Genomic DNA, 26,798 nt, shown 5'->3' on the forward strand with positions numbered 1-26,798 from the left:
ATATCTCTACAGAAAACACCTCATTTGCAAGCACCGATATGAAGTTTATTTTGGGACTCCAGGTCTGGACTTTGGCTCAGGCTGAAGGAAATTCCAGGATTTTCCTGCAACAAGGCAGCGCAGCTTTAGCAGCACAGAGCCCGTGTGCAGACATCTCTGGGAAGGAGGGGAGCAGTGATCTCAGCTGCCTCTGGAGGCTGGCTCAGAGATTTCCTGATTGTCCACCCCTGCAGGCCCCTGTGTGACCAGGGAACTAGGGCAATAAAGGGTTACTGCAGATTTTATCCATCACTGACATGGCCTGTTAAACATTTTTCGGAACAAGAAGAAACTGTATGTTCTGTTGTACAGAAACTGATGTCCCAGTTTTGCAGATGTTGCCATGTTGCAGAGAAACTCACACGCTTGCAGCAGACCCCTGCAAGTTGCTCCAGCTCCAAGCGTCCTAAAGTTACCTTAAACTCATTGCATCTGAAATTATTCTCTTCTGGGAGGATCCAAATAGCCATTTTCAGATCATACGATGTATGCAGATGCGTATTTACCTGCTGTGTATGTGCCCTGGATGAGCACAGTTGTTACACATAAACCGTTCCCTTCTGCTTTCTTGTGTATAAAGTCTCCACCGGCAGTGCGCTTGGAGAGATGCTGCTTTGGGGAAATATCCCAGGTGTTCCCCACTGCTTGTGCCAGCAACAAACCTACTTCTTCACCTGCTTCTGCCTTGGTTGTGCTTTTCAGCTCTGCGCTCACCAAGAGGTGAACCCATTGAGTTTGGTTACACCTGCTACCTGCTTTGGGACCATGGCTCCCCCAGACCTGACCACTGGTACTCTCTTTATAGCTATTTCTATCTAGATTTGGACATATCTCTTTCCACTTTGGAAGCAAAAGGTCATACAAATTCTTTAGAAGACAATAAAAGACAAAGTTGGGAATTTTCCTTAGGAAACTGATAAAGTACAAAAAACAGAGCTTTCCCAAAGAGCAACCGCTGGTGTGTAGAAATCGATGTTCTGTATCTGGGGTTAATTAAAATCTGATTTCGTATTGGCTCAGCAGAAATAGGCCCCATCCCCTCTCCACCCACCTACCAACCCCAACTTCTCAGGCTTGAGTGCTGAACTTGGATTCTAAAGTCCAGGCCTCAGGCAGATGGAAGTTCTGGTGGAGTTTCATTTCCTCTTAAAACCTTTTCCTAGCCTCCTTTCCAGGTATACCTCCTGACTATCCCGTCTGGTTCTTTATTGCACAATATATTTGTGTGGCCACTGCCCTGGTCTCAGTGAGCTCAGCTCTGCCTCTTGGCTCCTGAATCACGTCTGGGAAATCTTTTTCTCGGTTTTAAGCCATCTGCAGGGCTCTTGAAGCCATGTATGTATCAGCAGTTTCTAAGGACTTAAACACCTATAATCTTTACTGTTGGCTGAGCTTATTCTTACTGCCCTGGTTAATTAGTCTAAATCAAAACCTCTTGGAGGGTTTGTTAAAAATGCAGATTCCTGGGCCCCCCAGAGTTTCTGATTCAGTAGATCTGAATGGGAGGCCAAGAACCTGCATTTCTAACAAGTTCCCAGGAGATGCTGAAGGTGCTGGTCAGAGACCACACTGTGCAATCTGCTGGTCTATAGCCTCACTACTCAAAATGTGACTCTTGGACAAGCGGATGGGAATAATCTGGGAGTTTTTTAGATATGCAGACTCTGAGATCTCACCCTGGACTTACAGAACCAGAAGCTGCATTCTAACAAGGTTTCCAAGTGCTGTGTACAGGTCGAAAGGATGTCCTCCACTTGATACGCATTAAATCGGGGCTCTTACACGCCAGTAGTGTGCCAGGGATACACAAGTGGCAACTGAAAACATTATTTTTATATTAAAATAACATGGGTATAATATAGGGTAGAATGCACAATTCACAAAGCTTTTTAAAGTGAAAAGAAACTATGAAGAAATTCCTGGTTTATAGCTGATAATTTCAAACGATACCCCAAAGGATCTTGGGCATGTGCAGTTATTACCATCCTCCCTTAGAAGATTTGAGAAGCTGGACTTCTTAAGCTGTTTCTGAAGGTTAGCATCTGGGCCTGATTCTATTCATGATGATGTGGCTATATCTTCCGGGAGGGACAGCACATGACATTTTCTTGTCATAACCAGCAGACGATGTCTTCTTCCGTGGGAAGCTTGGTAGTCTTATTGGACCGCTTCCTATTCCCAATGTGTAGCCTGAGTTTCCGGTTATAGCATCTTCTGTAAGTTCTGATGAGATGCTTCCTCTCTTCCCCTTCCTCCCTGCCTCCATATAACTGACTTTCTTTGAAATCCCATTTTACTCAGAGTTACACTATTAATCATTTTTATGCATGCAGTAATCATAATAGACAACACCATGAGAAAGACTGTTCTCTGTTCTCTCACAATAACTCTGACATGTTTCCTTAGAGAATTCGGTTGATTCTACTTTGCTGAACATCCTAAGAGATATAAGAACTAGAAAAGAGGCCGTAGAGATGAAACCAGAAGTGAGAGGCTTAGCAATTCCTCAAAGACAATAAAAGATGCAGAGAAAACTTGTGGAGTTGTCTACTGGAGAAAGAGGTAAATGCAGAGGAACATGTGAAAAGTCGTATTTGAACTTTGATGGTGAAATCAGAGCCAACCAAATCCCTTGTCAACACCCGCGGTTGCTTTTGAACTTCTGACTCCACAGACGGGGGAGAATAGAAAGACTGATTGTTATTTTAATATTCCAGTACACTGATGAGATGACAGCCTTTAAAAACAATCATTATTGTTGCTACTTCTCTTATAGATTAAGAATCCTATTGAGAGCTGTGTAGGAACTTCTTTCTGAACATAGCTGATATTGGTGATAAATAGGGGTCACAGAATGAAAGAATCGCAAGGGACTGTGGCTGAAAACATTGTACTTGTTCATTTTATTCGGTCTTGATACAAAACAGCTCAAGTGGTAAAAGCTCTTCTTAGTCACTGAGGACTCGTAGCCGTGGATAAGTAGCTGTGAATTTGAGAGGAGATGTTTTATGAAGAACGACGTTTCCTGGGGTGCTCTGGATTATGGCCGTTTTAGGGCTCGCCTAGTAACCGGGGCTCCGCAGGAGGCACTTACACACCAGTCTAAGCCACACTGCACAGAAAGGGCTAGAAGGCCAGAATTTCCTTCTCTTGTTATCGTGCCTGCCCTCTCCCTGCCTACATTTTGCCCCTAAAAACTTCCAGCCCTATTATTCTGATGTATATGAATTAAATTGGAGTTTTATGATAGTTTATAAAGTAATTTACATCTTTTTAATTGTTGAAGAAGCAGGTGCTAGTAATTTGTAAGGACCAGAGTGGAAATATGTACTGATGAAATTTTCTCTACTTTAGAGCTAAGAAAATGGACATTGTCCTGAAAAGGATGTGATTTTCCAGACCTTGGACTTTTCAGCACGAGAGCAGCATTGTCTGGCCAGATTTCAGAGGTTCAAGAAATGCTCAGACAACGCGATGCTTGCTCTGCAGCAACGAGCAGGTCTGATGCAGCTTTTCCCTTCGCATCTTTGCTCTGCAGTTTGGAACTGCATTACTGGTGTCCCTCCTTCAACAGGGCGTAATTCCACTGGAAGAAAAACGCCTAATCATAAGTACATAAAATCTGACATCCTTGGGATTTTCACATGATTGTCAGAAGACACAATATAGAAGATGATGTAAGTCTAATGGTTACGAATTTTTAGTGTAATTTCAATGTCTTCATTAATATATCAACTCTGATAACTTCATTCTATTTCGCGCTCATTATTTAGTAACAAAGAAGCAGAGAAAAGCTCTTAGAAGGAAAACTGTTCATTTTGACTAATGAGCTAGAGCTCAAAGGAAGCGACTCAGTTTCCTCTCTGCTCATGTGTGCTCGTGAGGGGCGGGAGAAGCGCAGGAGGCGATGCTGTGCAGCATCACCCTGGGGGTGGCAGTCTCCTGAGGGCCCGGAGGCCCAGGGAGGCTGCCAAGGAAAACTCTCCTCTTGCGGAGGGGAGGTTTTACAAAACTCTGTCTCAGGGCTTTTGGGCCATTGATTTATAAAATCGTAGCATTGGGGTGTCCGTGTTTCTTGTGGAAAGTGCAGAGGTCGCACCCAGGGCTTCCTCCTGAGGAAATTGGAGCAATATGAAAATTGGCTGTCCTCTGCCTGGCTGGATGGGTGGTTTGTGCCGTCTCTCTCAGGAAGTCTTGGGATCAAAAGAGCTGAGCACAGACAAAAGGGTGGCCCGGCTTCCTGGCCCCTTTGGGTTCTTTGTCCTTCTTTACTCTGATAAAAAGATCAGCTTGGGGACTTTTGTGAGTAAGCTTCGGTGAAGGACTCTGACAGATTCCTTTTCATACCCAGGAAATAATCTTTAAGTCTTATGAAGAGTCACATTTATATCATACAAAATAAAATAAAGTCACAAATAATATTAAATTAAATTAAATAGAACCAGGCTGAATGTATCCTAGAGACACTAACAACAATAGTATTTGAGTGAGAAAAAAGATATTTCATGTGAAACCCAGACCACATTCAACCCCTCTGATCTAATTAAAAACCTTTCAGTCTGGCTTCTTGGTCTGGCTTTTCCATGCTTTCTGTAGCCTTTCCACCAGCATGCTGCAGTTCTGGGAAGCTCCACCCGTGTCTGCTGTGCTGAGTGATACGGACCTGGCTAATGTGGTTCCTGGAATAAGCAGCGACTTTTCTCTACGTGCTGCGTCTGTGCTGACACACCTCAAACCACTCAACATTCTCATTATGGATCTTGGTTAAAAGCCATTTGCCAGCCCCTGAAGTGCAGCTATCACCCATGTGACTGTTTATTTTTGAGATTTATGAGATGATGCATGGCCGTCTTATATTTGATGAAGACCTTAGATTTCATTTATGAGTTCTTTTTCATTAAAAATAAGTTGTAACGATGTTTAAAAATATTGGAGAAAATCATGATCATGTCATCCCAACACAGTTGCTGCCATTTGTGCTTATTGTATATGCTCGTGTTTTGCATAGTGGCAGTCACAGTATCATTGTTAACTCTGCTTTTTCTTTTAATAATGCTTCATCACATTTTTCACATTGCCACATATTTTTCTTAGCTATTTATTTCAGTGACTGAATGTTAATTCATTGTGTAATGTACCTACTTTTTTTATTGTTGGACATTCAGATTGTGTCCCTTTTTTCCTTAATGTTGATAACATTATAGAGAATACTCTTCCTCATAGAGCGTTTGCTTCTGCTGAATTATTTTCTCAGGATAAAGTCTTCGGACTAAAATTACTTGGTCAAAATTTATGACCATTTTTGTTGCTCTGTCCATCTTTTCTCATACTGCTTTCCCAAAAAAGTTTATGCTGATTTACAATGCCAACAGTAATAGAGAAATAAATGTATAAGAAAGTTTTTAAGGAAATTTCCGATAGAATTTTTTGGCTGATTCGGAGGAAAATAGTTTCTCAAGTTTGTTTTAGTACACACTTCTTTGGTTATACTTGTGAAAATATGAATTATCTCCATGTATGTATTTGTTTTTTGTATTTCCTCTTGTACCAATTATCAGTGACATATTTTGTAATTTCTCCTATGCACCAGATCCATCCATTTTTTTTCCCCTGCTTTTTTCTCCCAAAATCCCCCCAGTGCGCAGTTGTATATTTTAGTTGTGGGTCCTTCTAGTTGTGGCATGTGGGACGCCGCCTCAACATGGCCTAATGAGCGGTGCCATGTCCACACGCAGGATGCGAACCCTGGGCCGTCGAAGCGGAGCGCGTGGACTTAATCCCTCGGCCAGGGGACCGGCCCCATTTTGTTTTTTTAGATACATTCATTTTATAATGGGATTTAGAAAACCTGCACAGCTGATTAGGTATCCATAACTGTCTGTTTCTTCCATGACCTTGAGGAATGGCTTCATAATGATATTTTTGCCTCATTGACATGAGTAAACAAATATTTGGGCCAACTGTTCATTGGGCTGCTTGTTTCTCTCACTATTTCCTGGTAGTCCATATTCCATCCTACTGCAGAGAAAGTTGTCAGGATCAATAGCCTCAAGCCAGTTATTCTGAGTGGAGTAACTGTTTTCCCAGGGAGGGAGAGCTGCAGCAGCATTCAGCTATTTAAGGTGCATATCTGAGCAGCAGAGTCCATCTTTCCCAGCACAGGATGCAATCTTATCTAAAGACTTCTCTATTAGTCTAGTTAGCTAGTGCTCCTCTGGACCAGAAGGTCTGCCATCTCTCTCAAGTCAAATCAGTATCCTGAGTGCCCAGCACAATCTCTGCATGGAGCAGGTGTTTAGTAATTATTTGTTGAATAAATAAATGAAGGAGTGAACTAATGTGAACACAACATTACTCTTACGGCAGCTGGGAAATGTAAAGAAGATATAGATTATTTACTGGATCTATAACTGACTTTATCTTTCTTATGTGTTGGGAGCCCACCGGCGAGGTATTAGAGAGAAAAACTTTAGTTCAGTTTAAATCTTGAACAGAAACAATAATTGACACCCTCGTTTGAGGTTTAACTCAGTCTTTTTGGCAGAATTGCTCAGTCTTTCAGATTGTTCTCCTGTATCCTGATTGTCTCCGAGATGCTATCCGGGGCCCAGGGAGAGCTGGTCTTAGTTGTGTCACTGGAGGAGTGAGGTCCCACCCTGGAGCTGATTCTGCTCCAGCTGGCAGTGTGGATCCATGTTCAAGCAGAGCTCTGGGTCACTGTGGCTCATGACCTTGTGACCTGTTCCTCTTTAGCTTGGTCAGGGCCCTGGAAATTTGGCCTTTTCTCACCAACTGATGGTGTTGTAGACGCTGCTGAGTGTCTGACACATCTTCCATCTGTCCCCTGGCCCAGCCTGTGGGTCTCCAGGCCCCTCAGCAGCCGCTGTTTCTCAACTCAATAGGAAGCTGGGAGCCTTGGAGCCCAGCCTGTGCACCTCTGCCTAACCACGATGCTTCCTCTTCTTATCTGGCCCAGGCTGCCTCATGTTGGAAGAATACACAGAAAAGCAAGAGAGGAAAGGAAGCTAGCATTTTCCAAACTAGCACCTCTGTTCCTGAAAGAATGAATGGTGAGAGATATTAACAAAGAAGTGTATCACATGACCCTTGACATGAAGAAACCTGCAAATTAATTTAGGAGGTAGCTTGGAGGAGTGTCACAGATTCTTAATCCAGTGCTCCACGCCACTTATAAAACTGTCATTCAAACATTCTTGCCTCATTCTTGGTAATTCACTGCTCATCTTTATGGACGAATGAGCGAAGGGATGGAAAGAGAGAGGCCAAGAGTCTGGTGCTAATGACGTCCCTCCGTAGGGAAGGCTCAGGAACAATCTGGAATAGGTGCTGTCCTTTCACACTGAATTCCTGGGCATCACTTGTCTCACAAAGGGCGGACAAAGATGCCAGAGAGAGAGGAGCTGGCAGTGTCTGTCTTTTGCTGGGGCTGGTCCCAATCTCTTTTGCTTCTTCCTTACTGATATCCTCTCCTTACTTCAGTCCAGAGGAGCAAGAAAGCTACCCAACCCTTTTGTTTTCCATGTCTGCCCTGCTATAGCTGAGAACCAAGCAATCTCCATCATCTAAACAAGGGGTCCTTAGTAACATGGACTTTCTGAAAGAACGGAGTATTTACTTTCATTAGATGTCTGATTTCAAAATGCTATTATATATTTCTTTATTTGTATTGCTGTTCTTTTTAGCAAAAAAAAAAAAAAAACAGAACTTTTTAAATTTTCTTTGTTGACATTAGGCTGCTATTAAACTTGGTTTGAATGTCCCGAGCCTGTGCCAGCAGGGCAGTGAGGAACCACCGGCAGGGAACCAGGAGGTGGAAGAAGGAGCTGCCCAGGATCTGCCATCTTCTGGAGCTAGATTCTCCCACAGAGAGTTGGAAGGAAATGTTTCGTGAAGAGCTATTGAAGAAAGCAACCAAATGCTCTGTTTGACCCAGAGAGGTGCACACCATTTGGACCTTAGAAATGGCCTCTGGCTTGAGAGTGAAACTAGAGTTCTTGAAAATGCTTCTTCCACCAAGTGAGATGGGAGCGATTAGAGGACCATAGACCTATATGGTTTCCAAGGGGCACATATCAAACAGGGTGGCCACGTGAGGGCTAACTGGCTGGATTCACTTAAGGAAGGGGGTGCTTGTGCCAGCTGCTACCCTAGGTGCAGGCAGACCTAGAAAATGGCAGCAGTTCCCTGGAGTCTGAGATGGGAGGGTGCAGAGCGCAGAGGTAGCCACTTCACTTCCTGTGAGCTCCATCTCTTCTTATTGCATAATTTCCCCCGGAGCCTGCACAATAGGCAAAATGTGTACCAAAGAGGCTTTCCTTAGCCAAAATATAATTTTCTACACACCATGATTAGCAAAGCCACCTTTTTCACACCAAGAGTTTGTGATTGGCCTTGATTACTCAACCATAGGAGGTCAGGGATAGGTTACTTGGTTTCCTATCTCATCCTTTCCCTCTTCTCCCATCAAGTGATAATCACCATGATGCTCAAATTCTAAATTCACTAAGGGCTGATTTGCGGCACTTGCTACTTATCCAACCAATTTAGCAGCAAGGCACTCTTGGGACCTAATTTCTGGTTTGAGTTGTGTTCATCCACATCTTAGAATAAATAAAGACTCATCTGATGGGAATGCAGGGTTCTTTGTTATGTGGCTGGTTAAAGCTCAGGTGAAGGATGGATGTGGTAATGGCAGATACGGACACTGGAGTATGGTGACATCCACGACCTTTCTTCACCTGCTTCCCTCAGAAGTGCCCACCAGCCCTTCTAGGTAAACACTGAACAGTGTAGTGATGCCAGGCCAGGCAGTGGAAAGAGAGTTGTAGAATGCTGTGGCAGCTAGCCCTGCTTTGCAGATGAGGGAGGAAGCTGGGACCCAGGGAGCTGATGGTCCTTTACAGACTCAGTGGATCAGTGGCTCAACTCCCACTGCCGTTCTTATGCAGGAAGTCATGTAGACTGAGTTCTTGTGGGGCATATGTGATAGGCACCAGGTTGCCTTTTCAAGAAGCTATAACCTGGGGTCAGTAATGCAATTTCATGAACATATTAGCAGGGTTTGTCTTCAGGCCCTCTTATCTCCCATGTTAGACCCCTCTCCCCTTTCTCAGGTTCTCTTCCTTGAGTATTTGGTACTATGTCATCCACTGACTACCCAAACTATTCATGAATATTTCCTAAAAGTATCTTGGCTAACACGGGAACCATTACTTTTTTTCCTGGCAAACTCTCTTCCGCCAGTGCTACCTTGCCTCAACTCAAAGTGCCCCACTGGGCGTCGTTCTATCTGGACTGACCATCACCAGGTATTGTGTTCCTCTGCCTTGATTCTTTCCTAAATTCTGTGTCTTAGATTGAGACCTATCTCCCCTGTGTCCCATCCTTTCAGCCTCTTCCCAGACAACTAGCTATCTGGTTCAATACAATGAAGTGAGATATTTATAGACAATCAACAGTAGCATATATGTTTTAATTGGTGATATACCTTAACCCAAAGAAGTGACTCCAATGCCAGGAATTTCAGACTCTTGGGTAGGACCTTAGGTGAATGGAGCTGACTACATGAGGTCAGTCTTTTCAGAGTCCCTCAACCCCCTCTGCCACCTGAGTGCTGCCTACTCTGATGATGCTTAGGGTAGCCTAGTCATCTATCACACACACTCTTGTCCCAAAACTATATGTAGGGCAACTCTTTAGAGTGGTCATATTTTCCAACTGGAAATTAAGACACATGATCTACAAAATAAAACGACTTCTAGATTGTGAATTTATAGATAGAACAATGAGATCTGTAAAACCACATTATTGAGGTATAGGATGAAAAGAATTCTTATTAAAAAGTAAAAAATTATAGGATATTGGAAGTTGCTCAGAATATTGAAGCTCTAGGGTTGTATGGTCGCTGAGTCAGGTTATAACACTTCAGTGCTATAGTGGCAGGGGACACGTAGGCCCAGGGACTTGCGTTTTTATCACAGCAGTGCCACTAACATGATGTGTGACTTAGAACAAGTCCTTTAACACTTAAGGACGTCCTCTGCTCCATCCTCTAAACGAGACAGAAAACGCCATAGAAATGTACACAGTGTTGTCTTTGGCATCAGATGGGCCTCAGTTTTGATCCTGGCTCTGCTGGGTATCAAGCAGTGTGACCATAAGCAGGTAACGTATATGAGCTGTAGCATCCTCGTCTGTGAAATAGAGACAATGATAGTACCTGGCTCATTAGGGTACACGTGTTATGCCTGCACACAGTAAGTGTTCAGTAAATGGTAGCCATAAACACAAAATTAATAAAATATTGTGATTAGATTAATGGAATTCAAAGTTTCTTTCTATCTCAATCTATTTATTGAGAAAGAAAGTAGAGGAAATAAAGGGGAAAGTTTACAGGCTATGACTACTCCCTTATTTTTCCCTCCAAGTGATCTAGCAGAGCCCAGCACAACTTCCAGATCTGGCTGATTCAGTCCCTCTCTCACCCTGTGCCCAACCAGGAGCATTTCTGGGGAAGTGGCAGACTGTACATTTTAAGTATAATTCCTCAGTTTCATTTCTCAAATGAGCTCTGTCAGGAACCAGAAACTACTTCTCCAATAATGACTTTCCCTAGTGAAAATTAAAGACTCGTCCATCTAAAGAAGGCCAAGTATAAAACTGTGCTTGTGAAACAACACACGCTAAATCATCCTCCTTCAACTCTGTGGCGAATAGGAAGCTTTTAACTTCAGAACACTTAAGAATTTGGGTTTTAAGAAGCCATAACCTGAAGGTAATACATGAATCTTTTGCAAGGAAACTTCCTGCCATGCTCTTCTGCTGTGGTTTTCTTCCCACCCACCTAAACCTCATGAAAGTAAAAATAATGATCAATCATGCAAAGTGGGGCTTGTCTAAAATAACTGAAATGCGATAGAAGATGAGTGCTAGAAACGCATAGCAGACAGTGCTTATCAAACCAGGAGATTACTCACTAATACTCGGCCCTGGTTGATAGAAGTTCATACCCAGAGCCTCTGCACTGTGTCCTGACAGCCTGGTGTCCACTTATGCCCTTCAACAGCCACATCAACGTGAGTAGCCTGATTGCCAGTGTGAGCCAGAAGCTCCAGCCAGCAAACACAGTGTGCCCAGTTCTGTGCTCATGGGACCAAAGAAACCAGGTTAGAAAAAGTTAATTTTATTCAACATTCACACGCACCCTCCCAAACTCCTTTTAAAATAGTCTTTCAAGGTTGTTGGTTGAGGGCTGATGCTTTGTAGTATAAAAACAGGGTGAAGCAGGGGTAACTTTGAGGTGAGGGATTAATTTCAGTCGCTTTGATTCTGGCAAACATAGTCATCTGAATGGGCATTATGAGTCATGGTGTCACACACAAGCCAGGAAACTGTTCAGTTCTACTTTCTCTCCTCTGTGGGCTGCTTTGATTAACTCATTAAACTTACTGATTTGTTCTAAAAATATTTTTAGACATATGCTACCTGTCTGAAATAGAAAAATGAAGACATCATAGTCCTTGCCTTCAGGAAGCTCATAGTCTCCTGGAGGAGATAAAATGGAAAACAAGTGATTACGCTACTGCAGTGGGGTGACCCCAACGCGCAGAGGGAGCCCAGGAAGAGAACGTCACAAAAGCTCCTCGAAGAAGTGACACCAGACACCAAAGAGAACAACTACACCAGGGTGGAGGGAGCTGGCGTTAATGAAGGGGTAAACTTTTAGATTGGAAATTTAATCTGAAATTCAAGTGGTCATTTGAAAAATTCATTTACTTTTGGAAGTTTAATCTCTGACGTTTAACAGAGATGGAAGAGACGTTGTTTGTACATCTGACTAACTCCTGAATCCAAGCCACCCTCCTGAGCCTCCCAGGAAGAAGGGCTATGCTACTGTTGGCTTCCTAGACTGATGCTGGAAGTGGATTTCCACTCTGTGTCATTGACCGTGGATGCCCCTGATGACTAAGTTCTCTCTGTGGCAGGCAGTGAGCTGGACAGGCAGGCAGCAGTGAGGCCAACTGTAGGGGGATAAAGCTGGATACATTCACACCCTCCCAGGCAGAGTTATGATACAGACAGGGCTTGCACTGGGAATTGTGGCCACAGACAAATGGACCCACTGTCCCAATCCTTCCTCAGCCAGCCCTAACACAGCTCCTCGGGTCACCCACTGCTTTGGGAAGCCAAAATACTGAGGCTGCGATGCCCAGGGGTAGCTGAAAGAAGTATTCAGGCTGCTGACAGGAGATTCCAGCCACTCTTTGTTCCCACTCCTCCTCCTGAAAGAACCAGACACCAGAACCAGAGAAAGATCTTGTCGTCATCATTCCTAACAGTTACGCCGTCAGTAAGCACAGTGCTCGCTGTTTGGGCTGTTTGATGCTCTCAGCCCACATTATGTGTAGTTTCTCATGTTACCCACCTCACCGGGTCACTGTGCAGATTAAATGAAAGCACTTTCTCTATAAACTGTAAAGTACCATATACCACATATTATTTGTGTTATTTTATTATTATCAATCTGCACAGAAAATCCCATGAGGCAGCTGTGGCAGGCATTATTAACTCGCATTTTCGAGTTGAAGGAACACAGAGGACACGGGAAAAAATGCGACGTATGGACTAAACAAAGCTGCACCAGTTATCTCTCTGGAAGAAAGGAAATAAAACGGTATTTTACAAACTCTCTTCCAGTCTGACAATTTCAAGCTTAACTAATACAATTTGATTTAATTTTACTTTTTCTAAGTCCCTAAGGACTTCTCTGAGAGAATGGTCAGAAAGAGGTGTTTTTTCCTTCGGTCTTCACCTTATAAACGGTGAATTTGTATGGCCACCACTGAGAACAAAGAAGAAGTAAATCGAACTGCAGGTTTTTTTTCCAGTGAAGATCAGCTTCAAAAAGAACAGGAGTTTGTGTTCAGGAGGGGCACGTGGGCAGATACCGGAACTTTGCAACCAAAATGTTCGCTCACCTTTCCCTGGAGGGCAGAGCAGTTTCTGAACACCAGAGCATCTTTGTCCCTGCCTGCTCTCAAGTGGCTCTGCTCTCACCCGACACTGATCCCCTCTGTGAAGTGTCTGTTGTCTGCAGCTTTAAGAGCTGTGGCGGCCGCAGGCTGGTGGAGAGGGGCTGGGTGTTTGGGTGGCCAGGAGTGCTGCTGTGGCTAGAATTCCCCACTGAAGAGGGCCTTATCTTGATGGAAGGAGCCAGTGACCAGACATGGTGAATGGTTTTGCCCTTTGCATTGGCAATAGGACATTGCAGCATTTCGAGCCTGCTGGTCGGTCAGCTCGCCAGAGTGGCTGGGCTTTCTTAGGTGGGGTCCCAGGGAGAAGGATGGAGAGTGGATGGATTTTCATCAGGCCGACCTGTGCCATCTTAGAGGCGAGGTCATGGTGAAAGCAGCCACTTCCAAAAGCTGCAGGCATGACCCATGCTGAAGAAGTAGGACATGATTTTAGGGAGGATGAGCGAGGTCTGGGACTGTCCCAGTTCATGCCTTTGTCCTGGCGTAATTAGGAGGAGTGCTCCCTCTCACTTCCCAAAGTGTCCCTCTAATTTTAGGTATGACACTGTGCCTAAGATGCCAGTGTCGTGACAGAGACTGCTGACTAATACAATCCTGGCTGACGTTTACTGAGCATTATTATGTGCCAGCCATACTCCTAAAAGCTTTAGTCTCACTTTAGTGTTTAAATCAGCCCTGCGGTGCCGGGCTCATTCTTCCCATTACACAGCCGAGGACGCTGAGACTCGGAATGGCCAGATCACTGGTCTGTGGTCACCCAACAGGGAAATGGAAGGCTAGAACTCGAACCCAGCCCTACCTCGAAGGGCACGCAGTGGCTGGGACCTGTTAGCGGATCTCTATAGAACTCTTTAGCAGATGGCAGAATCAGGTATCCATTGTCATTCTTGGCCTGTTGGCTGACTGTCCCAGGAAAGACGTTTCCCAGGGTTCTCTGGCACGTGATGATGCTTACGGTCTTCCATAGTGACCAGAAATAACTTGTCTTCGAAATATGACAGGCTGGACAACAAAATGCAAACCCCTCCAACTTTGAGCGGTCAAAGGCTCTCAGTGACACCTTATATTTATATGTTTGTGTTTCCCACAATGCCACAGAATTGTGCCTGTGCAGAGTAGGCGCCCAACATGTGGGACAATGTATGAGTTTTTAACAATACCAGAGAATTAAAAGAATAGTAATAATAACTCCTTGGGCTGCCCATTTGTTGAGAATTCTAAGCATCCGGGATGGAAGTAGGTCTTTTTTTTTTGTTTTAAAGATTTTATTTTTTCCTTTTTCTCCCCAAAGCCCCCTGGTACGTAGTTGTATATTCTTCGTTGTGGGTCCTTCTAGTTGTGGCATGTGGGACACCGCCACAGCGTGGTTTGATGAGCAGTGCCATGTCCGCGCCGAGGATTCGAACCAACGAAACACTGGGCCGCCTGCAGCGGAGGTGCCCGCGTAGAGTGGCTTCCTGCAGAGAGTACACAGATTCAGAGGAAACACTGTGGCCTCCAAAGCGGCGGTGAGAAGCCACGGAGTGATGGAGGGGCTCGCACCTTCTCATTTGGAGGGGTGAGGTGGAGGTGGGGCTGGGGCAGAAGAGTCAAGAATGGGAGTTCAGTGAGAACAAAAAGCGACACTTCTTTGGATTTTTGATACTGCTGCTGAAGGAAAGAGGAATATTCATCTACCACAAGGCAAAGGTTTTTGGAGTTTTTTAAACATTGCCTAAAAGATAATTTTTATACCAAAATTTAGGTAAAAATACATTTATGAACATAATTAAAACACCATTTTAATGGTAGAAATGGTTAAAAAGATAATTCTGTCTAAAAAAGAAAACTTCTTTCTCTTGGTATCAAGATGGTGGTTTGACTTACCTGTTGATGCTAAAATTCCATGCCCGCTCTTTTAAGGCCTATCAAGGGCCTGACCCTTCAACTTTTTGTTCCAAGACTCCCAAAAGGCCAGGCGTTTTTCCTTAATGCCTTATTATTTCACCCGCCATCAGCAATATAGATGGTATGTAAAATCTCCTAAGGTTTTATAAGAGGAGAAATTTTCTATAAATTTTCCTTTATATTTCTCGAGTAGAACTTTTGTGTCTTTTTCCCCCTGAGTCTCTGAAATCAGGACATGTACTCTGTGGCCCTCACAGGCATCTTCTGCATTTCTGACTCGAGTGAGATCTTTTGGATACCTCGATTGTGGGGCAATTAGATTCAATCAAACAAGGATAGAAAGGAAATCACATTCATTCCCAATCCTGTGGTTTGTCGAGAAGGTCCTTGGACTGCAACTCTCTATCCAATCTCTGCTTCTTTATTTCAAGATTACAAAACGTAGTGGACTGTCTTAAACAACAAAAACTTCTACCTCCATTAGCAATTAACATTAACTCCCCTTTACAATCATTCCATTTTCCCTCCCACTGTTCTAGGAAAATCTGAATTAAAAAGCCTGGTGCTGCTCAAGGGCAATTAATAGCACTGAGATGACAAAAGATCTTAGAACAGCTGACAGAGTGGCCCTGGGAGGGAACTAGGCCCTGGCTCAAAGTCACGGTGGGAAGCGTGTGCCCCATGCAGCATGCGTTTTATGCATGAAGAATGAAAAGATTTTCATCACCCAGGATAATGCAATTAAAAAGTACACCACCAGAACCCACCCCGTGCCAACTTGTTCAGAATCGGGCCTCAGACCCAGGGGCCGAATTGAAATTTGAAGCTTAAACGTCTGGATCGGCAGGGAGGGAGGGGCGGGGAGCGGCTCTGCTTCCTTGTGCAGACAGGTGCCTGTCAGCAGGACGGAGGGACGTATGTTCATTGCCTGTGGTAGGAAATGATTAGAGGGCATAGGTGGGGGTACAGAGACACCACTAATGTCGGAGGAGAAGCTAATTAAGAGCAGGTCTCAGGTCTCTTTTTCCCCTTTGCGCCCAGCGTTTCTGCCCTAGCTGTACACACACAGTTTAATGTGTGTGGAGAAAGGAGAGCTACCATCTCTAATTGCCCGAAAGTGTCTCCCGTCCCCCAGGTTACTCCTAATGGCATACACATTTCACCAGCAAGTCAGGCTAACCGAGTTGAGCTGAAATCAGCAGGCGTTGTGCTACAGTTGGCTGTGGAGGATTCACATTGGCTTGTTACCATGCAGGCTTCCATGCAAAGGGACAATTTCACAGCTCTCTTCTGTCCAATCACAAATTTTCTCTATGAAACGTGCAGTGGGAAAGAGTGGAGGGATATGAAGAAGCTGGGAAAAGTATCCTTGCACACAACAACTAAGGCAGCCAAAGAGGTTTGGGCAACTGTAATAATGACTTAAAATCTACTCAATGCTGCCTCTGTGCTGGATACTGCGCTAAGCCTTCATGGGCAAGCTCTTTTTTAATGTTTACAGTAAGCCTACAAGGGGAATCCTCTTATGGTGTCCATTTTACAGATGAGAAAGCTGAGTCTTAAAGAGGTTAAAGACACATGGCTAGAAAGTGGCAGGGCCAGAATTCAAACTGGCCAGTCTGTCTTCAGACTTGACCCAGGCTCCTAATAAAGACCCCCACGCTGAGTATCCAATACGCACGGAGAGAATCAAAGTTTCTTAATGATAGGCCCATTGTAGTTAACAAAACCAGATGAAAAATGGCAACTCCTACAATTTGTTATAAATTAGTTGTCTAGCCAAACCAAAAAGTGGACACTCCTAACCAGTCACCATTTGTGTCTGCAGCTCCCTTTGTAATTATCTTGTGCAGGGTAGCTGCTATGGGGCCTCTGAGTCGATGATGCTTCACATTCAGAGTTTCTTGGGAAAGACAGAATTTTAGCCTGAAACCTAGAGCATAGACAGGTAATGGTTTCCAGAATGCACTTCTCAAAGTGTGCTTGGGTAGGTGGAAGCGGCAGGGAGGGGATGGAAGAAGGATGGGGAGAAGTGATTTTTAAAAGGTGCAATTTCTTTGGGAAGAGTTTACGTATCTGGATGGACAGTAGCTAGGTGTAGAAAAAGAGGCCTCTCTAAAAGCTAAAACCTCACTCTCTTCATAATGAATAGTCTTCTTGTCTGTACTCTATTGGCAATTAATGATACACCATGACACAACATCTTCTTTACTGCTATCTTGTATCATTGTCTTCAACCTTTCTTGTTTAATTCTTCATGTAATATTGACCTGTCTTTCTAACTATACAGTAAGCTCTTTAAGAGGGGAAAATGAAGTTTTAAAGTTACTTTTAACCACTGTGTTACTTTACAGAAAATCTAGTCCATATCTATCAGTTGGTAAAAGAAGATGCTTTTGCTCATTTTGTCTCCTAGCTCAAAGGAGCAAAAAGACTTTAAGACATACCAGAGGACTCAGAGGGGAATAATAGAAAGAGCTTTTTCGCTGCAACTACTTCATGCATGCATTCCTCCAACTGTTGATCCATTTATTCAATGTTCTTAGAATTACGCCACAAGAAGAATACAAAGAAAAACAAGTTCATGATGACGTGCTTTAGGATCTCACAGCACCACAGGAAGGAGGAGAAGATCATGCCTGCTAACATCCAGGGGAAAAATGGAAATGTTGAGGGTCTCAGGTTGCTGGTAACCATGTCCTTGCACATTTATTTATTAACTTATTCATTCACCCAACAAATATTTACTGAGTGTTTACTGGAAACTGGGATACATGTACAAATAAGATAAAGACCTTATACTCACGAGGCTTGTAATCTAGTGGGTGAGACAGACATAATGCTGATGATTATTTAATTATAAGTGCAATGAAGAAGAAGCACATGTTTATATGAGAGTATACAATGAGGGGAGGGTCTAACCTAGATTTGGCCAAGGGTGTTGGTGGCCAGAAAAGTTATTTCCCATAGGAGTTTCATTGAAGCTGAAATTTAAAGGCTGAGGAGGGGTTAGCTGAAGGAGAAGGTAGAAAATGGTGGAGAATTCCAGGTACAGCAGTTGGGGGGCCTTGAGGTGGAAAAGAGATTAGCGCAAAAGAGGAAATGAGATAACAGGAGTGAATAGAGCATGGGTGTCGGGGGTGTTGGTGGTGCCAGATGAGGCTCATGAGTGGAGCAGGGCCAGACCAAGCAGGAGGTTGTGAGTATGGCTTTGAATTGTGTTTGGTTTGGTTTCACTATCTAGCATCCAACCCCTCTTTCTCTTTGGGGGCATCTCTCACTGTGCATGACATCGGTGGTACCCACAGCAATATTCTCCTGTTTTGGGGGATGAAGGAGAGAGATCTTCTTTCTCCCTTCCTCTGGCATCAAGACATAGTCCTGGGACCTTCATTCATCCAGTCACTCACCCTGGATCACCCTGGGCTCTGAATCTGGTGAAAGAAATGCAAAGTCAAAGAGTTTAGAATTCATTCATGGCAATGGCATCCTGTGGCATCAAGCAGTGACCACAGCACTATCTGGTGCCCTGTCCTTCTAGATTGTTCCTTCCATCTGGTCTCCAGAACCCTCTCTGTTCTTCTTATTTCCCATGCCACCCAGGGATTCTGTGAACCTGCTGTCATCTTCCAGAGAGCTCCCTCTGTCTGTTTAAGTTCATCAGAACTAATTCCAGTTGTTTGGAGCACAGAATCTTGACTGGTGAACCGTGATAAGGTGGAGATCTTTAACTGAAGGACAACAGAAGCTTGGAAGAGTTCTACCCAAGGTGCAATAAGAATGAATTTGAGTGTCACCAAAAGTCCTTTATAGCTTTCATATGACTTCCACATGACTCATTTGGTTTTTATAGCAACCAGAGAGATAGGAACTATCATCTCTCCTTTTTGCACCAAAAAAAGAATGGAGTTAAAAGAATTAGAGTGATATTTTTCAATGTGAAACAACTAATTAATGGCAGAACAAGTGTCAGAGACCAGGTTTTGTGATTTCTTGCACGTTACTCCTTCTATCCCCCATGCAGTGAGCGCAGAACCTGGGATGTGGGAAGCGAGGACAGATTTCAGAGCTTCTGTGTCCGAAGCAGCAGCAAGTTTCAGCTTTATACGTGAACTCCCTTTATACTTGTAAACTCTGCACTCATACCCGCCACTGTTGATATTAGATAGTAGATGCACAGGAGGAAGAAGGTGCCATCCCCAGAACAGTTGGTCTGGAAATCTTTCTAGACCACAAAGTGCAGTTAGAATTTACAGGTTCACAAATTTAGGAAAGAAATTAGGGGAAAGTTTGAAGCTTAGAATCGTTAAGATGCCAAATAACAACAAAAAAGGTGTATTAGTGAAAGGATCAAGCACGGTGTTATGTAGCCTGCTGGGAAGCAGCAGAGATTGAGAGTCAAGTCATGAGCGTTGACTTGAGACCTGGAGACAATACTTACCTTGTAGGACTATTGTAAGATGAAGCGAAGTAGCCCGTGGAAAGTTCTCAGCACAAAGCCCAAGACAGAGCGATCCTCTATTAGGTATTTGTTCTCTTACTTTGTTTCCACAGGCATTAGAGGCAAGCAAGGATTCGTCCCTTAGATTGATAGGGCTCAGAGAGGATCTTTAGCACAGAGAGCCATGTTCAGATCCAGCTCTGTCAGGCAGGGGCTGTGGAGAGAGGCTGGAGGGGCCCCCAGAGGCTCAGGGAGAAGGCAGTGGCAGTGTCTTCCCTCCTTCTCAAGGCCGGTCATGTTGCTGGGATTTTCTTTCTAATAATTCATCTGGAACTGAGATGACCTATTCAACCTTCAGGGGTGTTAGAAGAAAGAAATTGGTGTGTTGCTTGAAATAAAACACACAGAAATTATTCCAATTTCTTTTCTTTCTTCTGAAAACCAATTGATAAGAAAAGATTTTTTTTTCTTTTTCAGGGAAAGAAACAATTTTTTAAATAAATAAAGAGTATTTACCTTTCTATGAAAACTAAATATTTTTCTAAAAGCAAATTTTATTTTCCCAAATATTTGACAAGAGCAAGCTTTAAAATTCTGAAGGATTTAGTCAGCTGTGCAGACTGACTTTTGAAGTGTAAAATAAACCTTTACTTAACAGATGTCAGGACTGTGACTTTGAGAGATAATGACAGTTTTTATAGTAGGTTGGTGACAGAATTTCTAAGGAGAATGAATAAAGTTTTGGTGCCAAGTCTGGAAAAAAATGACAACATGATTATTAACAATTGACTGAATTGAGGAAAGCAAAAATAAGTGTTTTAATTTGTTGATTAGACAGCATAAATTGTTCCATAAATATCAGTAAAATGCATTAACAAAAGGCTGGGCCGTACCTTCAGGTAAGAAGTAGAGTGACTCAAAGGCCCTACTTCCCTCCAAAATCACCATGAAAGAAGTTGATTTAAAATCATTTCAAAGGCTACAGACAAGGGATCAAACAACGACGGAAGACTTTTCAATAACTATGTTCCCTTCTAGCAGCAAATAGAAAAGAGTCTGCATCACTGACAAACACATTCCAACTGCATAAGGTGGGGTTAGCAGCCACTGCAATGTTTAGCAGAATTGAAATTTTAGGCAAAATCAAATACCCCTGGGCCCTATTTCAATATCCCATGATCTTCTCCTCAACCCAACTTGTCTGCAGCTGAGTACCTTCTGGATGCAGCTCCAGTCCTGCCTCTCTGCAAAGCCTTCTTGGACCCCTTTCTTCTCTAGGCAGCGCTCCCCCTGAATTTAGAGGCCCTGGCATCAGCTGCATTGCAGCCCTTATCACTGGCCCTTGACAGTCTTGTTGAACCAGAATCCCCAAACCTTGAATTCCACTTTTGGAAACTACCACTGCCCCTTGTGTTGTCTCCCAGGAGATGATACACAAGGGATGGCAGCTTCACTCAGGGATACTGTTCTTTTCTGGAAAGGTGAGTTTGGGGAAGAAAATAGACAACTCCAGAATATTTTACCTGAAGACTGAAGGCAGAATCAAGACTGAACATCCAGCTCCTCCTCCTTACTGCCTTTTTCTCAGAGGCTACTTGACTGCTTGATCTTCCTGATCTTACAGCCATGATCCCAAAGAAATGAAGAGACCCACTAAAGGAGAGATTTTTGATGAGACCCACGAGAAAGTTTTGATGACTTGGCTCCTCCCGGAAACATTCATCCCCAGGACTAAGCAGGCCAGAGCTCCTCCTTTGACCCCAGGGAGGACCGGGAAGTTCCATGTAGTTCTGGAGTCCCCCTAAGTGCTGGTTTCATGTTTCCAGTTGGTCTTTCAGAGAAGGTACACAGTCTACCACTTCATTTTTTCCTCTGAAGTTATCAAAACTTTGAAGGGTTTATCTACCTTAAACAGTTCTCGGAATCAGGTGGAATGTAAAATGGCAACAAATGGTGTTTAATGTATAATAAATTGATGAAATGTAAATTCTTGGAAAGATTTTGTAGATTGTAGAGACAGAACTTCCTATATAATCATCAAGATAAAGTCATTAAAAGACTGGATTCTAAATATAGAAAGGGCATGAAATCCTGGTAAATACCATTGTCTATAGAAAACATCAAATACATTTTTATCTCCAGATTGCAAACAGCATTCCTGCTGGCCAGGCTTACTATATAATGTATCACAATAACACAAAATTTTAAATTTGTCTGTCATTAATTTTTTTTCCTGTTTTACAGGAGAGTTGATCTTTGTATTCTAGGGGTCTGGACAAATTATTTGGAAAAGACCAATGTGGCCAAGGCTCATGAGACTGGTGCTTTGAATTTGGGTATGAACAGATTTACAGATTTGCTGCCAGCAGGGATGTAGGAAATTAAAGGATATGTGGCTTCTCTTCTGCTAGCGGATTCTTTTTTCAATCAAGGTTATTGAGATATAATCTACATACAATATGATTGACACATTGAAAGTATTGTATAAGTTTTGACAAATATATATTTATATTATTATACTAATTGTTTATCTATTTAAATATCTATCTATATTTATATCTATCTATATAAAACTTATATATCCATACAACCACCACCTCAGTCAGATCTAGAGCATTTCCATGACCCCCAAAAGTTTCCTGGTATCCCTCTAGAACCTCTTGCCCCAGGAAATAACTGCCCTGACTTTTTTACTATGGATTAGTTTTGCCTGTTCTAGAATGTCATACAAATGAAATAACGTGGGATATAATCTTCGGTGTCAAACTAACCAAGAAAAGAAACTGGTGGGTTTAAACCATTTACAATTAGTGATTTTTGAACGGTTGGATTAAAATCAACCATCTTTGATATCACGATTTCTGTTTGTTCCATTTGTTCTTTGCTTATTTTTTCTTTTTCTGCCTTCTCTAGGTTTAATTAAGCAGTTATAATTCAATTTCATCTCCTCTAGTGAATTATTTAACTTCTTTAAAATAATTGTTAGTGATTATCTTCAGATTTACAACATGTGTTTTTAAATAATTTGTGTCTAACGTCAAATAAATTATACTGCTTCACGTGGAGGGTGAGCACTGTATAACAGTGTATTTCCCATCCTTCCTTCTGATCCTTTGCAGTATTGTCATAAATTTCACTTTTACATGTGCTATAAACATGCAATACATTGTTACTATTTTTTCTGAAAAGTTCCTTTTTAGAGCAGTTAATAAGACAGTATAAATTATATTTTACTTCCATATATTCCCTCTTTAATACTCTTCATTTCCTTGTGTAGATCCCACTTTCTGACCTTAGTTATATTCCTTCTGCCTAATGAAGTTTCTTTAACATTTGCTATGAAGTAGGTCTGTTATCAAAAATGCATTCATTCCCTTCGTTTTTGTTAGTCTGAGAATACTTCTCCTTCATTTCTGAAGGCTATTTTCACTGGTTATAGAACTCTGGATTGACAGTTTCCTTCAGCACATAAAAGATGCCGTGCCATTGTCTTCTTGTTTGCATGTTTTCTGATGACAGTGCTGTGATTCTTGTCCTTGTTTCTCTGTAGGTAATGCATCTCTTTTTCTCTGGCTGCCTTCAAGATTTTCTTATTGTCTTAGTTTCCAGCACTTTGAATATGATATGCCTCGATGGTTTTATTGGTGTGTTTATTTCTGTATTTATCTTGTTTGGCATTCTCTTGGTGAAGCTGTGGTTTGGTATTTGTTATCAATTTTGGAAAATCCTCTGCTATTATTTCTTCAAATATTCCTTCAGCCCCATTCTCTTTCTCTTCTTCCGGGATTTTAATTATGCAAGTTTTAGACTGCTTCATATTGTCTGAAAATCTCAGTTGCTGTGTTCTTGTTGTCCCCACCTCGCATTCTTTTCTCTTTTTCACTTCCATTTGGGGAATTTCTATTGATCTATATTCAAGTTCACCAATTCCTTCCTTGTCCAAAGCAAGCCTACTGATGAGCCCATTGAAGACAATCTTCATCTCTGTTACTGTGTTTCTGTTTTCTAGAATTTCCATTTGATTCTTTCTCACAGAGAAATGGAAACTATCTGTCTTTTTTTCTAAGGTGAAAACTTGGTTATTGCTTTTAATTTCTTTTCTTTCTGATAAGGCATCATTTTAAATGACTTAAATTAATAAATTTTACTGTAAGCTCTTCTTTAGCTACATCCTAAAAATTTTGAAGTGTTGTATTTTCAATGTCGAACAACTCAAACTTGAAATTTTCACTTGTATTTTTAAAAATTTAATCCATGGGTTTAGAAATATCTTACTAATTTTCCAAATATTTTGGGCTTTTCTAGTTATCTTACTGGCTTCTAATTTAATCTGCTATTGTCAGAGATTATAGAGTGTAAGACTTCAATGTTTTGGAATTGATTAAATCTTATTTTATGGCTCAGTGTATCATCTATCTTGAACCAGGCACAGCTGAAAAGAATGTACCTTCTAAAGTTGTTTATGGTGTTCTACAAATGTCGGTTAAGTCAGATTGGTTGATTGTGTTTAGACCTTCTGTATCTTCACTGGGTTTTTTTTGTTATATGATTTAATAATTACCATGAAAGGATGTTGAAATTTCCAATTATGGTGTGAATTTGTCTATTTCTCTCTTTACTTCTGTCAGGTTTTGCTTTACATGTTTGATAGTCTATTGTTAGATCAATATGCTTGTAAGATTGTTATATATTCCTGATGAACTAGATTTTTTTCATCAGTGTAAGTTGTCCTTCTTTGTCTTTAGTAATAGTCTTTTTCCTGAAGTCAATTTTGTCTCACGTTAATATAGCCACGCATGCTTTATTTTGCTTATGTGTTCGTGATATATGTACTTCCATCCTTTCAGTTTCAACCCTTTCTATATCTGTATATCTAAGGTGTATCTCATATAGTTGGGTTTCCATTTTTTAAATTCATTCTATCTCAACCTTTATATTTGAGCATTAAGATAATTTGCATTTAACGTAATTATGGTTATGATTGGGTTTTTATTATTTTCCAATGATTAATAAGGGATAACAATGCATCAGAAACTTATCAACGGCTATTTTGAATCAGCATCATACCACTTCATACTTAGTACCACACACTTTCCCTTCTGGCTCTCCAGTTCACACTTCACACCTAATTCTTTTCCTTTCACAATTTACAAATATAATACACCTGCAACGGTAGAATTCCATTTACCCCTCAATCTATGCGTTAATGTGGTCTTACTTTTACTTTTACGTACTGAATAAATCTACTCTACAATATTATTATATTCATTTTAAATCTTGAGTTGTCATTTAGGATATTATAGAAGGAAAAGGAAGCATAGTCTTTTATATTTATTCATCCATTTACCATTTTTGGTGGTCTTCATTCTTTCCTGTAGACCCAGTTTTCCATTTGGTATCATTTCTCTTCAGCCTTAAAAATATCCATTATTATTTTTTATAATTCAGGTCTACCAGAATAAATTCTTCCAGCTTTAATTTATCTGAAAATGTCTTTATTTACACTTATTGTTGAAGGATACTTTTTCTTGATATTGAATTCTAGATTGATGTGTTTTGTTATATTTTGTTCTGTTTTTAAAATTTAAAAAATCTAGTCTGTAGTCTTCTGAACTTCATTGTTTTACATGAGAAGTAAGGCATCATTCATGTTTTTTCCTCGCTTGTAGGTGAAGTGTTTTTTTTAACTTAGCTTATTTCTGTAATGTGGGTTTGACTATAATTAATGTGCCTAGTGTAGTTTACTTTTCGTATGGTTCACTGAGCTTCTTGAATATGTAATTTGATGTTTTCCATCAAATTTAGGAATATTTAAGTCATTATTTCTTAAAATATCATTCTTTTCTCCTTCCAGGACTCCAAATATACACAAATTAGGTATTTTATATTGCGCTATGGATTTATAAGGATCTTCATTTTTCCCCCACCTGTGTTTTTCTTCATTCTTCAGATTGGCTCATTTCTATCAATCTGTCTTCAGTCTATTGATTCTTTCTTCTTTCATTTTCAGCCTGCCATTAATTCTATCTGACACCTTTTTAAAATCTAAGTTACTGTAGTCTTTTGTTCAAGAATTCCCTTTGTTCTTTTCCTCTTTTTTTTCCATTTCTCTCTGAGATTTTCTAACAATTCATTATTATGACAATATTTTTCTTTAAATCCTTGAACATGTTTATCATATCTGCTTTAATGTTTGTATACTAACTCTAGCATCTGACTCATCTTGAGATCCATTATCTGCTTTTTTCTTGACTATTGGCCCATTTTTCTGTGTTTTTTTTTCATGTCTAGAAATTGTATTATATTCTTAACAGCATGGATGATACATCTTAGAGTCTAAGGATTCTGTCACCTTCCTCCTGGAAAGTATTGATTTCTATACTTGTAGGCAGTTTAATTACTAACTAATCAAGTTGAACTCATGCAGACTTGGTTTCATTTCAGACTATTTTAGCGCATGTCTGGAGTAGGCCTTTCTCTGTGCATGGTTCTTCTTCCTAAAAAGAGTGCTTTTCTGGTGTGTCTGCTGACTGCCAAAGTGTTAGCAAGGTCTTTCCACTCTGACTGGGCTGGAACTCCAGTATCTCCCGGCACTGCTCAAGTTCCAGTAACTCAATTCCACTTTCTACTCCATGGCTGATACCTGGTAAGCCATGCATAGCTTCCCCTTGTGCATACTCAGCCAAACCTTCAGTCAAGGTCTTGTGGGAAAACCACATGCAAACTTCTGGGATCAACTCCACTGCACAGAAGTCCTTTGCAGTGTTCTACCTCATAGATTCTAGTGACTTTAAATGGCTTAAACTTGATTTCTATTTCCTCTGCTCAGGAAGATCACCATGCTTTGCTTGGGCTCCAGCTCTCTATACCTGTCAGGAAATTTTCCCCAGGCCAAGAGCTGGAATGATTGTAAATTTTTCTTCTCTCAGAGATAGTAGGCTTGTGCTGACTGTTTCCCAATGCTTGAAACAATTGCCTCATATATTTAGTTGGGTTTTATAGTTATTTACAATGGAAGAGTTAGTTGGGCATCATTTACTGTATCATGAGCGGAAACAGACTTTCCCAGTTGAAGATTCTTAGATGCAATTGCTTATCAAGATGTATAGAGTTCTTTGATCTTTCTATAATTGCAAGACTACCTGTATTATCTTATCTGTTACTTTAAGTTGTCATTGACCACTCCTCCAACCACAGATTTTTCTCTCACAAGCCTTCTCTTCCTTTTCCCCTTTTCTTACTCACTGCCTGAAAACTCATGAGATTGCTTAGTCTAGGATAGACATATATGACTTTAAGACCTCAAAAACGGCACATGTTAGGGGCAAAAAATGAACATAAATTCAACCTTCCTTTAAAGCATCTAGAGTACATCT

This window comes from Equus quagga, chromosome 12 (genome assembly GCF_021613505.1).
Source record: "Equus quagga isolate Etosha38 chromosome 12, UCLA_HA_Equagga_1.0, whole genome shotgun sequence".
NCBI classification, from domain to species: Eukaryota; Metazoa; Chordata; class Mammalia; order Perissodactyla; family Equidae; genus Equus; species Equus quagga.